This window comes from Sus scrofa, chromosome 3 (genome assembly GCF_000003025.6).
Source record: "Sus scrofa isolate TJ Tabasco breed Duroc chromosome 3, Sscrofa11.1, whole genome shotgun sequence".
NCBI lineage: Eukaryota > Metazoa > Chordata > Mammalia > Artiodactyla > Suidae > Sus > Sus scrofa.
In genome coordinates, this window is record NC_010445.4 from 15,550,798 (window position 1) to 15,567,264 (window position 16,467).

At 42.8% G+C, this 16,467-nt stretch overlaps 1 protein-coding gene across 6 annotated transcripts in view; it reads right to left on the reverse strand.

Annotated features, from left to right (window-relative positions):
* The window catches only part of CALN1 (calneuron 1), a 472,970-nt gene that overhangs the window by 69,857 nt on the left and 386,646 nt on the right, over positions 1 to 16,467 (reverse strand). The window lies entirely within an intron of this gene.

Here is a 16,467-nt window from a genome sequence, read left to right on the forward strand (position 1 = left end):
CCAATGTTGGACCTGTGATTGTTCTCACCAATCTGCTGGTTTCATGGTCTGGCCTATCTCAATCCATGGCAAGTCCATCCTGTTGACAGCTCAGACCCAGTTCACTCAGCCCTGACTGGGCTCCCTTATATCATAACATCCAGAAAATCATCTTGACTCAACTTTCAAAGTGCATCCAGAATCTAACCATCATCCCACCTCATTGCTACCATGCCGGCCCAAGGCAGCATCATCTCTTATTTAGATGACTGTTAATCTCCTAACTGGTCCCTGCTTTAGTCCTTGCCCTCTTTCAGTCTGAGCACCACACAACATCCCTCTCCAAACAAGAAGGGATGTCCTCCCCATAGCAGTAAGGTGACACTCCCCACCTTACATCCCTGACTTCATCTCGGCCACCCACAGCACTCCACGTGGGACTCCCTTCTTGTTCCTGGACCACCCTAGGCTTGGCTACTTTTCAGGGCACTTGCACTTTCTGTTCCCTCTCTCAGAATTCTCTTCCCTCTAATTTCCTATGATTTACTCTCCTCTCTCTCTGTCTTCCCTCCAATGTCACCTTCTTATAGGCATTCTCAGATCTAGTTTAATGACAATGGCCTTGTTCCCAGCATAGCCTGTCATCCTGTCCTGCTTTTACTGTCCACCATAATATGTTTCATCAGATACCACGGTCTAGATCAGCACTGTCCAATAGAATTTTCCACAGCTGGACAGTTTTCATCGTCCAATATGGGAACCACCAGTTACATGTGGTTATTGGGCAGTTGAAAGTGGCTAGTGTGCACTGAAGAACTGAACATTTAATGGCATTTAATTAACTTAAAGTTTTGGCAGCCACATGTGGCTTGTGGCTACTGTACTGGACAGAGTAAGTCTATAGTATACTGTAGCTTTCTTAGCCCCTCACTAGTTTGTCCAAAGCTTGGTTGCCTGTAAATATAATCTTCATGACAATAATATCTATAATTTGCTTATCCCTTCCACTAGAATGCAAGCTCAATGAGGGCAGATTTCTTCTGTGCTCAACACGGAATGGGTGCTCAGTATATATTTCCTGAATGCAAGATTGATAAACGACTTTTACCTCATTTGTTGTTTTAGGTGCCAAAGTTTGTTTGTTTGTATGTATATATTTACTTATTTATCTTTTTAGGGCTGCACCTGTGGCATATGGAAGTTTCTGGACTAGGAGTCGAATCCGGGCTGCAGCCACCAGCCTACACCACAGCCACAGCAATGCAGGATCCAAGCCGCATATGCAACCTACATTGCAGCTTTCGGCAATGCTGGATCTTTAACCCACCAAGCGAGGCCAGGGATCGAACCCACAGCCTCACAGACACTGTCAGGTTCTTAACTTACTGATCCACAATGGAAACTCCTAATGTGTCCTTTTCTTAATTTAGTACCAGAATATATGAGTTCCTTGCAATTTCAGTGTCACTTTGCTGTACATAACTTGTGATGTGGCAATAAATTGTGTCCCCAGAGACCATTAACGTCATCCTTTCATTAACTGCACCGCATTGCTGGGTTTTTATAGTCTTCACACTCACTGACTGTTTATCAGGAAGTTTTTCTTGCTGCTGTCTCTAATATGTGCCTTATTTATTTTTCAACAGAAAGAGCTGGAAAAGGCTTGAGGGTACTTCTATTCTTCCACAAGTTAAATGCGTTAAGATTCGTGGCTTTTGCTGTGGATACATTCCTAGCCTGTTCGGAGAGGCTGGTTACCAGCAAAAACAACCCTCAAGAAAATAATATCTGCAGTAACAAAGAGGGCGGTTAGCACTGGTCTGCTTTGATAGATTAGAAAATGAAAATCAAAGGATTGAAACCTAAGGCCATTGAGCTGGAAATAAGACCCAAGAGTTCCCTCTGAGTCCAAAATTCGCTCAACGACTTCAGTTCTTCTCAAAAGAGCAGTTCAGAATGTCCTAAAATTTACTTGCCCTGCGTCCTCCACTAAACCTACTGGATCCGATCTTGGGCGTGGGCCCAGAAATCTATAGAGTTGAAGCATCATAGACTTTGAGATTCTCTGTGCTAAGTCTACTTTCTGACTAGAAGCGTCAGCTACCTTGAGTTTTTCTTCTATAGCAGAAAAAATGATACTATTTTTATGAGCTCCCTACGGATAAACTTGTAAAAATTACCCTATGACCAACCAAATGAAGATTTCAACTAACCTCCCTGCCTGTCCTGTACCGTCAGCAAAGAGGTGATCAACAGAAAACATGTTTCAATGACAGATTATAGGTCAGGACCTAATTCTAGTTTCTTTCAGTGCCTCCTTGGGAACAGAGAGATCCACTTGTCAAGTATGAAGACCTAAGAGGATATCATTGCCGTCCAGACTAATAATAGGAATTTGAAAGGTGATGATTCCTTGAGATAAACAAGGTCATTTGTAGCAGAAGCAGGCGGAAGTGCATCGCAGCTGAGTTCACAAGCTTCGACTTGGTTTCTAGAGCATGTGATGACTTTGCGACTGAAAGCCTCAGTGGATGTGTGACCTGGGATGTGTGCCCTGAGTTTGTTGTTGTCTGTGTACTGTCACCAGTCCCTGCAGCCACCAGGGCTGGAGGACAAGAGAACAACTCTCTTTTTCTGCGATTCCTCTGGACTGCTCCTAGCAAGAAAAGTTCCTGGCAATGCTTTTGGTCTTTTACCATGATTTCTGAGACTCTCAGTGCTGAAAGACAAGTCTCAAGGAGACTGGGGCTCAACAGGGAGTCCAAGTAGATGGCGACTCAGAAAGGGGACCCCGGAGCCAAGTTCAGCAGGGGAGAGGGCACAGGCAGGAGAGCTGGGTGTTTGTGGGGGTGGGGTGGGATGGGGGAATTGATAATACAAGGTCCTGGAAGGCTGGCAGCACCAGCTGTGTTAGCAGATGTGCAAATGCCAGGAGCAATGCAAGGGTCTGGAGTTGTACTGGGGCTGGGACCAACCCGTCCAAAGGGTGGACCAAGTCCAAGTCGGCCACCGGGTCTCAGGAATCAGTTTACAGGGAATCCTGGATTCCCAGGCAGGAAGTGCAGTCAATGAACGCTCCCAGGGCAGAGAGGGAAATCATTTGGAGAACGGAGGAAGCGTGGTAGAAAGCCAGCTGAGGGTGTGCTGAATTGAGGTAAAATGAAGCCAGCTATTGAGGGTATGGGTCACAGGGTACAGTCCTCAGTTATAAGCCAACAGGAGGAGGTCGCGGTGGGAAGCCAAGCACTGGGACATGGATACAGGGAAGGGAGGGGGAAGAACTTGCCCCAAATCCCAAGCAGCCACTGAGTGAGCAACTGCCATTCCCAGGACCCTGGGAGTGATCTGGAGAACGGGTCAGTAAGACGCTGCCTGTCTTGCTTTGGAAGGAGAGAAAGGGGTGGGCTAAGGGAGCCCATGTAAGTTCTCACCACACAAGAAAGGCTCAAATTCCAAGAGCCCCATAAGTTTCCCCTAGGAGGCTTCATGGGGAGACACGGTCTGTTAGCACTTTCATCATTTCCTGCTCAGTCCACTGCGGTGGGGACAAAAGGTCCTGCTCATGGATCATGGTCAGCAGGAAAGGTATACTTGACCGTGAGCACAGGCTCAAGGCCAACAGTCACAAGGAAATCTCCACCTCTACCCCATGGGAACCTATTTATCAGATGAGAGGTTGGGGCTGTTTGGCCAAGAAACCACACAAGTGACTCCCGGGGCTTCATGGTAGGTTAATTTTTGGCAGTTATAGAGGAAAAGGAAAAGTCCTTTAATGAAAAAACCCACAGCTGAGAGTATGGAGCGAACTTCTTGGAATTCCTTGTAATTCATCTGCCAATAACCCTGTGGAGTAGATACACCATCCTGTGCTTAGTAAGTGGAAGTGTGTGGTTTAGAGAGAAGTAAGGAACCAAAATGAATCCATATACAGTGTTTAGAAAAACACAGTAAAAATTCCATCAAGCTTGGCCATTTTTATTGCCCAAAGTTGTCCAGCTTGTAAGTGGTAGAACCAAGGTTTGGACCCAAATCTGTCAGGCTCTGACTCTTTATATAGTTACTGTCCCCAAGTATTTTTTTTTTATCTGCAGTTTTGCTTAGTTGAGTTTGCCAAAGAGGAAATAGCTCCAATGAGGTGTACCTGCCTTTGTGTTTCAGCTTATCAGACTCCTGTTGTTTTCCCCCAGCCTGTTAGTTTCAGATAATTTACCCAAGGAAGCAATTAGAATCCTTAAAAAAGAAAAAAGAAAGAAAGAAAGAAAGAAAAACTAATGAGACATGAAAATTGATTGAGACAGTAATTTGTATTTCAGAAGGACACTCACAAGAATAAGAACAACACATTAAAGGATTAAAAAAACAAAACAAAACAAAACAAAACCAAAGACCTAAGATGCTGAAAAGACATTTGATACAAATCAACAGTGATTTCTAATAAAAATCCTGATTAAAATAGGACTAGAAACCATTTAAATGTATTAATGACCACCAGAGTCCAGTAGTAAATGTTATTCTAAGTGTGGAAACAGTAAAGCCATTTCAAATTAAATCAGGTCCTAGAGAGGTACAAATGCTTTTGCTCTTATTTTTTCAACACTGCTTTGTAGGGAATGCAGTACGAAGAGTATATACACAGGGAAAAAAGACATGCAATCGTCTTTTTGTTGAAAATGTCATTGCTGGAAATTATCAGCTACTGGAATTAACAAGAGATTTTTAATAAAGTGATTATGCGCACGATAAATATTGAGTTACCATTTTCTTTCTAACTTAGCAATGGAAACGGGGACAGTATTTAACCCAGCATAGTGATTTCAAACTATAATTATTTATGAATAAATCTGACAAGAAAGTCAAGGGAACATTATGAGAAAAAAACAATAAAATCTAATTGATGGCAAAGGAAAAGACAGTTTATTTTCTCAAATATAAACACTGTCACAAAAATCCCAATTATCCCAACATTAATATACAATTGACTGCAATCTCCCATTGGAACCACAAGGTTTCGAAAAAATGGACGATGTTATTTTAACGTTCATTGGAAAGAACAAACACTTAAAAAGTGTCAAAAAAAGTGGGGAAAAAAGACTGCATTGGAGAGGATTCGCTTTAAGAGATAGGGCAACATACAAGCACATCTGAGAATACCATTTTAACATCAGCCTGCATGAGAATCCATTTGTTAAAAAACACATTGCTGGACCCCATCCAGAGTTTCTGGTCCAGTAGGTCTGGGTTGGGGCCCAATAATTGGTATTTGCAGCAAGTTCCCAGGTGCTGCTGCTAATGCTACGCTAGGGAACATTCTTTGAGAACCATTACTGTAATGAAACAACATAATATTGGCAATAAAGAAAAAACAAACAAACTAGTAGAATAGACTAGAGAAGCCAGAAACTAGCATAATATATATGAGTATTTAATAAATGACAAAGGATATCCATGAGGTGTCTGAGTAAGAAAAGTATGAGGCATGAAGGTTTGTTTGGTGTGGTTTCAAAGAAAACACAATACTCTGTGTGTGTGTGTGTGTGTGTAAACATATATATTATGTATATACATGGTTAATATGGGTTGAGGGAAATGAAGATAGAAGAGGAGAGGAGGAGGAGTGGGGTCCAGCCAAAAGGAAAAGAAAAAGTGGTACATGTACACAGTGGAATACTACTCAGCCACAAAAAAGAACAAATAATGCCATTTGCAATAACATGGAGGCAACTAGAGATTCCCATACTAAGTGAAGTAAGTCAGAAAGAGAAAGACAAATACCATATGATATCACTTACATGTGGAATCTAAAATATGGCACAAATGAACCTTTCTACAGAAAAGAAACAGACTCATGGACATAGAGAACAGACTTGTGGTTGCCGAGGAGGAGGGGAAGGGAGTGGGATGGACTGGGATTTTGGAGTTAGTAGATGAAAATTATTACATTTAGAGTGGATAAGCAATGAGGTCCTACCGCACAGGACTTTTTTATTTTTATTTTATTTTATTTTATTTGTTTGTCTTTTTGCCTTTTCTTGGGCCGCTCCCTCGGCATATGGAGGTTCCCAGGCTAGGGGTCTAATCGGAGCTGTAGCCACCAGCCTACGCCAGAGCCACAGCAACATGGGATCCAAGCCATGTCTGCAACCTACACCACAGCTCGAGGCAACGCTGGATCATTAACCCACTGAGCAAGGCCAGGGACCGAACCCACAACCTCATGGTTCCTAGTCGGATTCGTTAACCACTGTGCCACGAAGGGAACTCCTGAACAGGACTTGTGAAGTCCAATAGCACAAGGAACTGTATCCAATCCCTTGTGATGGAACGTGATGGAAGATAATATGAGAAAAAGAATATACATATATGTATAACTGGGTCACTTTGCTGTATAGCAGAAATTGATAGAACATTGTAAATCAATTGTGATTAAATTTTTTTTCAGTGATCAACATATGTGTTTTATCACATTGATGCATGTATGTAATATTACACATGGCCATGATTAATGGTATGTTTATGATTATGGAGTCTGAGCCATCATCGGAAGAAAACAGAAACTACATTTCAAAGTGAGATGCCGGGCACTCCCATGTATCATTCACTCCCCCTGCCCCCTGCAAATAAATATTAACTGGTCACCACATACGAGGTTCTGAGAGAGCAAACAAAATAAAGTCCTCTCTCATGTGGCTCACATTCCAGCGGATCTGTGCCATGAAGACTTTATTTAAAAGAAGTCGAGGGCAACTGACTACCGGGCCCACAACACAGGGTCGGCTATGCTGAGGAGAAGATGGTCAGAGAAAGTTCTCGCCACTGGATGGGGGGTGGGGGGATTCCTGCCCCGCTGTTCAAGCCTAGAGGAGGGTCTCCAGTGGGATTGCTGCAGCTCAAGGGCAGAGTGGACCGGGGTCTGGCGTCTGCCTGGGAAATCCAAAGGCGTGCTATGTGGTAGAGGATAGCAGAGGGGAAGGTGGCTCTGCTGGGTATTCTCAGCACCCAGAAGTTATATAAATAGGTACAGTGGTCAGATACTTTTTTCATCCAGAGTGGGACCCTTTGAAAGCATCATGCTCAGAAAATAAGTATCAATAGGATGGTCCAGGGCAACGTGGATGTATGGTCCCTGTAGGCGCAGGATGAGTGTCTCATGGACCAGATGGGCCACACGAGACAGAGTTTGATGGGGCTGTCCAGAGGGCCACTGTAAAATAGAATGTGTGTGTGTGTGTGTGTATACAGCAGGTTCCAAAGATGAGGACACGGACATCTTTGAGGGGCTGTTATTCAGCCTCTTATGCCCACTTAACTCCAGCTTCGTCTCCTGACTCCCACCTCAACACTTTGGCTCTGGCCGTACTGGTCCTCCTGCCAATCGCAGATACAGTAGGCATGTTCTAGATTGCTCTTCACCTCCAGAGTGGTCTTCCCTCCCCACCTGATTTGGAAAATACTCCCTCAACATTTTATCCCCTTATCCTACTCTGTTTTTCACAGTACTCATCACTGACCTGGGATATATTTATTTGATCATGTTCTTTTCCCTCCAACATACTAAGTCTTATGCGAATAGTGGAATACACCCATGCACGCACACATCACACTTTGCTTGTTCACTGTTCCAGTGTTTGGAAAAGGGTGTGGTACCAAATAAGGACTCTAAAGTATCTGAGGCTGAATGGACAAATGAGTGAACCTGTTTATCCAACAATGTAGAATGACAAGAGGAATGAGAGGCCACCTTCAAGAGGTCTCAGAAACTCAGCAGCATTTTAGGTCCTTAAGTTGCAAATTTCTCTTTTTCCCTTCCTCCTATTTCTTCTTAGGAATACAATGAGCAAGAGGTAACCAGAGCAGTTTCCATATTTCAAGAGGTATGAGGTCCTTGCTTCCCTTCCCTCCATCAAAGCACTGGACAGGGCTGAAGCTGTACCCTACCAGGCCATAAATTCAGTAAAGAGCAATGGAATGGGAAACTGGATAAAGGCCACAGATTTTGGGGTTGGGGAAGGTGGGCACTGGGGCCATGAAAATCATCATATTCCCAAATTGTATGTTGGGGATAGATATTTTTAAACATAATACTGTTTTCCTCTTAGAAAGTGAGTCCTGTCTGGGCAGAGGGGGGCCAACTCAGGGAAGTGCTGAGCTTAGCACACAAACTATAAACAAAACAAATAAACAAGCGTGAGATGCACTGGCCTGGAGCAAAGGGATTTGCCAAATGTTTCTGACTGGTACAGATCCTTGGCTCTCTATCTCTAAGATTCTATTTTCATCCTTACCCGTCTTTGGGGAGAAATCCACAAGAGCATTGCAAATGTTGCCACACAGCCTGAAAATCAGGAAGGAATCACAGAAGTAACAAATTCATTTCCATAGTAACAGGCTGAGAACCATCTTGGCTGCCAGTGGCATGAGCCGATTTGATTCGTGCCAGCAAACAGATCCGCAAGAATGGTATAAAGGAGTCAACCCGAGGGTCCAGAGAAAGAGCTTGCTCAGAAATTCAGGGTGGGTTCCAAGTCCCAACAGACGACCCAACCCAATTCTAACACAAATGTAAAAGGAAGTAGCAAGTTTTCTTTGCTTTGAAGGGAGTGATTCATCATCTCACTGTGACCCACAAAGCCCTCGCCCCCTGAGGCAAACGTCCCTTTTGAAAGCTTCATTATTAAATCCAGCTGGGTCCACAAGACTGCTCCAAGTCATGGCAGCCCAAGTGGATTCTGCTGGCCCAAAGTGCCCCAGGAGGGATTTCAGAGCCAGCTCTTCCTTTTAATGTCCAACATTTTCACCCCTTCTGCTTCCCCTTAATAGTCCCGAGTCCTTGTGTTGAAAACAGATCAAGACATAAATTCATCTGCTCATTCATTCATTCCACAGTTCTTACATGTCTTCTCTCTTGTGGGTATGGTATTAGGCACTGAGGAGCCAAGAGGACTAAGAAAGGCACTTGGTCTTGAAGAACTCATCTTCTGCTGGGGACAGGGACATGTCACAAAACCATGGCAATGTGGAGATGTCAAGATGGGGTCAGGTATGAGGTGCTGTGGGAACTTAGAGGAGGATGCCTACCTCATTCTGAGGTGATGGTGTCGCATCTTACAGGATTTCTGCAAAGGGGAAATTCCTAACAGGAAATTTTAAACAGTTTCAAATAGGAAGATGTAACATGAATGGGGTGTATGGGGGACATTGGGGAGTCTGTGTGGTGGAGTGGGTGTGTTGGAGGAGAGGCTGTGTGAGGTTGGAGAGGCGGGTACAGTTCTGTTTGGGCAGGACCTTGAAACTCTCCTGGATTGTGTGAGCTTGGTGCACTAAGGAAAGTGCATTGGACACACACTACTGATGACCCTCTGGCCAGTGAGTCTGTGATTATGTCCATAGTTTATGAAAAGAGTCCCCAGCAAATGTGGAGGCAGGGAGACCAGACAGGGAGTCTTTAATATGCAAGCGTCAAAGCAAGAGGTGATGCTTGTGTGAACTAGGATGGCAGCAGTCCAGGTAGAGAGGTGCAGATAAGACATGCTTAAGAATTTAGGATCATCAGAACTTAGTAACAGGCTGGAGATGAAGGATGAAGGAGAAGAAGCAGAGGATGGCATGCCTTATCTTGAGTGACAGGATGAAGGATGCTACGAGTAAAGTATGCGTGAAATGCATTGCCTTGGGGGAAGAGCATCTCTGATGGTGGCAGAGGTGAGTGGGCTTGAAGGTCCAACATCCGTCAATGCATAGGACATCCCCTCTACTACAAAGAATTATCTGGCCCCCAGATGTCATAATGTTGAGGCTGAGCAACCTTGTTTTAACCTGACAACTACAATCTAGTTAAAATAAGATGTTTCTGGGACCTCTGAGGCTATGCTTGGAATTTTAAAGACAATACTGTGAGATGGAGCCTTAGGGTTCCTTTGAGCCTCTTTCATGGTTCTTATTTCGAGATTTGAGCCTTTGTAGAAATGGACGGACAGACTTGAGAAGGGGCTGAGGAAATAATACCAGGACAAATGTCCTCTTCGAGGGATTTTGTTTCCTCTGCCCATTAGGCTTTGGGTTGCTGCCCATGGTGCTGCCCAGCTAGATATTATGAGGTCGATAAAACCTCCCGAGATTTATCAAGCTTGGAAAATGTGGTCTGTTCTATTCTGGCAAGTTGTCCAGGATTCAAAATCCCATAGCTACTAAAAGTGGGTCCCAGTACCCGATACCCTAACCAGATTCTGAAATTCTGCTTGTGGAGTTCCCCTCACTGACTTATGGTGTGGCCTCAGTCATACCCTCTGATCTTATTTATCCTCTGGTTTCTTCCTGGACTAACCTCCTTATTCTGCTCATTTCACTGATTTCAATATAGTAGCTTTGTAATATATTGTGACACCCCGTCGAAAACATTAATTATTCTTTCCGGCATCGCTCAACCAAACATTTCTTCTTCATGTTCTCAAGTTTGTATTCTTCTAGAAGAATTTGACTGTATCTGTCATTTCCACTAAAAGTTCCACTAGGATTTTGATTCAGATTGCATTCACCTGTGCCTTGACTTGAATTTTTAAAAGCCCATATCTTTACTATATTTATTTTGCCCTCTGAAAGCAGGGTAGGCTTCTTTATTTAATCAACTCATTTTCATTCTCAGTAGTTTAGTCTATATCATGGCTGTTTATTTCTCCTTAAGGTTATTTCTCTGGGCTTTGTATTTTTGTTGTTCTTAGCAATGAATGAAGTTCTTTTCCGTATTTCTGACTGGCTTTTGCTATATGAGAAAAACTAACTTTAAAATATTTATGTTGTATTGGGCTACCATGATGAATTCGAATTTTAATTCTAGCATCATTTCTAGGGATTCTCTTGACAGCTGTATCACATTTTAATTGTCCTTCTTGTTTTTATTTCACTCGAATTGCCTAGAACTTTCAGATGAATGTCAAGTAATTATGATGCTCCTGATTTTTCACTCAGTAGTCTCATGACTTATTTTGTTTCTAGTTTCAGGAGGAATGCTTCCCGTGCATCATCTTTGGCTGAGTTAATCTTCCCCCCCCCTCCTCTGGTAGGTGAAATTTATGATTTGCTCTCATAAGGGCTGATTTTTTTTAATGGCTGCACCTGCAGCATATGGAAGTTTCTGGGCTAGGGACTGAATCTGAACTGCAGCTGTGACTGCCAGATCCTTTAGCCCATTGTGTCAGGCCAGCAATCCAACTTTCACCTCCACAGTGACCAGAGCTGCTGCAGCTGGATTCTTTTTTTTTTTTTTTTTTGTCTTTTTGCTATTTCGTTGGGCCGCTCCCACGGCATATGGAGGTTCCCAGGCTAGGGGTCCAATCAGAGCTGTAGCCCCTGGCCTACGCCAGAGCCACAGCAACGCAGGATCCGAGCCGCGTCTACAACCTACACCACAGCTCACGGCAATGCCGGATCCTTAGCCCACCGAGCAAGGGCAGGGACCGAACCCGCAACCTCATGGTTCCTAGTCGGATTCGTTAACCACTGCACCACGACGGGAACTCCTGCAGCTGGATTCTTAACCCACTGTGCCACAGCAGAAACTCTGGGGACTGAATTCTGATGTCAATATTGCACTCCTGCCGTGTGGCCTCCAGAGCTGACCCTAAGAGCTGGGTAGAATAACAAAATAATACAAAGGGGAGCAAAATTACCTTGAAAAGTAGGAACCTAAGAGGAAGAATTAGGCCTTCCAGAAATGCACCCACTGGTTACATCCAGCCAGCCAGAGCTCAGGTGAGACCCCAGCTGAGCACAAAGCAATACGCAACAGTTGTGCAACGTTGTTATCTTAGATGCTGAACTAGTTGGAAGGATGCTACAAATTTCAGTTGTTCCTAAGCTTGGAACCATGGTGGCCATAAAAGTATCTTGATATGCTTATTTCCTGAAAATAATGATCTCAGGAAGCTCTCTAAAATAGGAACAGAATGCCTATGCAAGGCCTGCTGTGTCTCAGAAGTCAATTGAATTCTACAAAGGGTGCTGATTATTATGAAAATGACACATACAATGTCTTTTGGTTTCAATAATATAGGCTTAAATTTTTTTCTAACAGTCTGTTCATTTGGAGTCATCACCCAGACATGAGAAAGGATGTGACTGGATTGGCAATGTCACATTTCTTTTGCAGGACACCAAGCCTCAGAGACCACATGAATACTTAAAAATCTGGGACAATATAAATTCAACAGCTGAGGGCTGATCTGTCACAAACTATCATCTCTCTTTAATAAGTCAGCATGTCCCTAGAGAATTGGGTTCTCTCTTGCAAGCTCAGCACTTCCTAATGTTTAATAAAAGATTAGGTTTCCAAGAAAGAGCTGAGCTGGTTAAAATGGAATCAGCTTACCAGTTCTGGATGCAACAGTTCCCAAATTCTCACTAAAATACTTGCGAAAGAACAAAAACAAACAAACAAACAAACAAAAACCCAAAACCATAAATGCTGAAATGAGACCAGACTCTTGAAGGAATTCACAGATAAAAGCCAGTGGTGCTGGATTAACAAACACAAAAGGAGGCCTTGTGTAGGTCCGTGAAGCTTCCTCTTCTAGAATATGAATAGAAGGTGGGAAAGGCTTTGCAAAACCATCAGCATCTACCTCAGGACCTGAAGGCCATAGAGTGAACCAACCACAAAGCTAGTGAGGGTGGGGGGGACATGGGGGAGGGCTGTTAGCCCCTCGACACCTTCACTGCCGCCTTAATCTCTTTTTCTGTCCATGCGGAGTCTGCAACATTCAGATAACATTCTGCTCCCAATTACAGGAGGCCTCTCGAGCTTCTAGGGAGTGGGGTTCTCACTTTCAAAGCGCTGCATGTGGGCCAGTGCGGTGATCGGAATGTGCTGGGCAGAGGTTTTCCTATTCTTTACTTTATCTCTGTTTCAGGGAGCCAGGAAATAAGGCCATGAGAAGACTCTATCTCAGTCCAACAGAACCATACGGGATGAACGCTGGCTAAAAGCAAGCAAAACACAAACCCCAGAAAATTTGCAAGCAGCTCTGGATGTAAAGGAATCCTCCAGACATGGATAAATTGAGGTTCTTCTCCCAGCCCCCAAAGGGACAGCGAGCAGAACGAAGGAATTGCTACATGGGCTGTGTGTTGGGAAACACCAGCTCTGCACATATTTCTTCCTGTTCAAAGATTTAAACAAGGTTTAAAAAAAGCATACATGGAACCTGTGCAAAACTACTCTAACCCAAGGTAACCGAAATGTTATCATGAGTACGCAAAGTACGTATCTTTGAAATTCATTTCTTAAGGACATAGAAGGCAGGAAACTGAGCATTTATTCTATATCAACAGGAGACTCTGCTCTGAGACATAAGAACAGCTGGAGGAAGATAACATCATTCCGGGCCTCTACATATTTCTATACATAGTGTTCAAATCCAATGTCCAGCAAACCATCAAAAATCCTGTGACAAATAAAGACAACATACCACGAGCCAGAACCAGCAGAAACAAGAGACTTCAATATTGAGGTTTTCGATGTGGATTGTGAGACAATGAGGCTTACAATGGCCACGATGAAATAAACCCAACTGGACATTACTGGCAATGAATCAGAAACTATCAAAAAAGAACACAGACATAGAAAATTTAAAAAGGAAATAAAAGAATACAATTAAAAAATATATAATAACCAAATATTTAAAAAGTCAGTGGATGGGCTTAAGACCAGATTCAACACAGCTAATGAAAGGATTTTTTTTTTTCCTTTCTTTTTATGGCCACATCTGTGGCATATGGAAGTTCTTGGGCTAGGGGTCAAATCAGAGCTGCAGCTGCTGGCCTATGTCGCCAGAGCCATGGCCATGCTGGACCCTTAACCCAATGAGTGAGGCCAGGTATTAAAGCTACATCCTCATAGAGACAACGTCAGGTTTTTAAGCCACTGAGCCACAGCGAGAACGCCTGATGAAAGGACTTATGAATTGAAATATAGGTCAGATGAAATACTCCAGAATAAAACAGGTAGAGGAAGGAAGTGTAAGAGACATAAAGGAAACAGGGAGAAGAGCTGACAGAAGATAATTCCAGAGCTGCAGAAGGAGAGGAGAGAACACAGCGTGGCAGAGACAGTACATGATGACTTAAAGCCTAAGCTGTGCAACCCATGGTTAGAAGAAGCCTAGCAAAGTCCAAAAAGGGCACAGAAAAAGAAATTCACAATGAGACATGTTGTAGTAAAACTGCAAAATGCAAAGACAGAGCAGAATCCCCCAAGACAGCCAGAGAAAATAACGAGATAGTCCTCAAAGTGACCAACAGATGGACAGGTGACAGATGACCCTCAAAGCATCTTGTTGTGGCTCAGTGGGTTAAGAACCCGACTAGTCTCCATGAGGATGCAGGTTCCACCCCTGGCCTTGCTCAGTGGGTTAGGGATCCGGCGTTGCCACAAACTGCAGCATAGGTCACAGAGGCGGCTCAGATCTGGTCTTGCCGTGGCTGGGGCATAGGCCTGCAGCTGCAGCTCCAATTCAACCCCTAGCCTGGGAACGTCCATGTGCTGCAGGAGTGGCCCTAAAAAAAGAAAAAAGAAAAAAAGAAAATAATAGTCATTAGATTTTCATCAACAATAGAAGCAAGAAGATGGAATAATACTGAAACATTGAGGATGGGGGAGGAGCTATTTGCTAGAAATTTACCCCAGGAATAAAGGGTGTAGTTACCAAGAATTAGAAGGCCAAATTATAATTATGCTGAGCTCATCACATACATCTATAAAACCTAAGACTCAGATTCAATAGGATTAATGAAATTTAGTAAAACCCAGTAGCTTCTCTACAGCCAACACGACAGAGAAAAAAATTCCCCTCATCACACCTGCACAAAGCTTCCCTCTTCTATTCTCTCTCCAGATCCCCCCCGCCTCACACGCACCCTTTATAAAATGTCAAGAAATAACACAAGAAATGGATAGAACTTCTTTGAAAACAGTGGAAACCTCTACTGAAATTTATAAAAGAAAAATAAATATTTAAAGAGTCGCTTCATGTTCTTGAATGGCAAGAGCCTATATTTTTAAAGGTGCCAGTTCTTAAAGTAATTTAATCAACATGCCAATGATATTTATTGGGGGATAAGAAAAAGATTCTAAAGCTGATATGAAAAATAAACACAGAAGAAAAATGCGAAAGGACTGAATCTTCAGATAGTAAAGCATAGAGCAGAGTTCAGAATAATTGACACGAATGGCAAAATAATCAACATATGTGTCCATGGCCCAGAATATGTCTAGACATATATAAAGCACAGTAGGATATTTGATTTTCTGGGAAAAAAATCAAGTGAAATCCTCATTGTGTAAAGGAAAGTAGATTCTAGAAAGATTTAAGAACTCTGTCTAGTCACTTATGATGGAACAGGATGGAGGATAATATGAGAAAAAGAATGTATATATATGAGGGACTGTGTCGCTTTGCTGTACAGTAGAAATTGACACGACATAGTAAACCAACTATAGTGGAAAAAAATCATTAAAAAGAAGAATTTACTGTTACTCAAACTATAAGCCATACATATTAAAAGGATAGGGAACTAACTCAAAGGACAGATATCCCTAAATGGGGAAAGAATTTTTAATCATAAAAGTGATGAAGTAAATAACAAAATTAAAAACTTCTGGACTTGTCAATTTTAAATGTTTAAAACTCTACCATGTCAAAAACATGAGAAAACACAAAGGGCAACTTGAAAAATATTCTCCGTGACCGTGACGGCAAACATTTAACATCCTGAGTCTTGGAGCTTTTATAGATTAATAAGTAAAACCACTGCTCTTATAGATTAACAAGCAAAACAGTTCAGGTCACAGAAAAGAAAATACAAATAGCTCTGGTTAAATGGCATATTTAAATAAGAAACAAAAAAAATGTATCAAATTGGCAAGACTTAAAATACATACATATATGCACATATATACATACACACACACACACACATGCATATATACATGTATATATATGGTGATTAAGGCTGTGAAATGGACACTCTCAATGGCCCTTCTGGGGGCAGTGTCCTTGGTGTAGTCTCTCCAGCATGTTCGCTCCATCATTAATATAAATACTTTAGGCTGTGGAGTTTGGCAGTAGTTAAGCATAACTTTCCATTTTCCAGGCTTTGGAAAGTGCAGTTTGTATGTAAACAATGTATTTCTGGGGCCTGGAGCCAGCAGGCAGTTGGAAGGAGCTAAGATACTGACCCAGAGTCATGGAATTTTGTGGGGCACTGTTTATGGGAGTCAGAATTCAGGGAGGGATACAGGAGGTCATGGGAGTTCCAAAGCCCAGGGCAGCAGGCACAGGCAAAGGTCGGGTTAACATCAATAGGCATAAAGTTCCAGTTATGCAAAATGAATAAGTTCTAGAGATCTTCTGTATAACAGCGGCTCTAGAGTCAACACTAATGTATTGTACGCTTGTAATTTGCGAAGCAGGCAGATCTCATGTTAAGTCTTCTTAC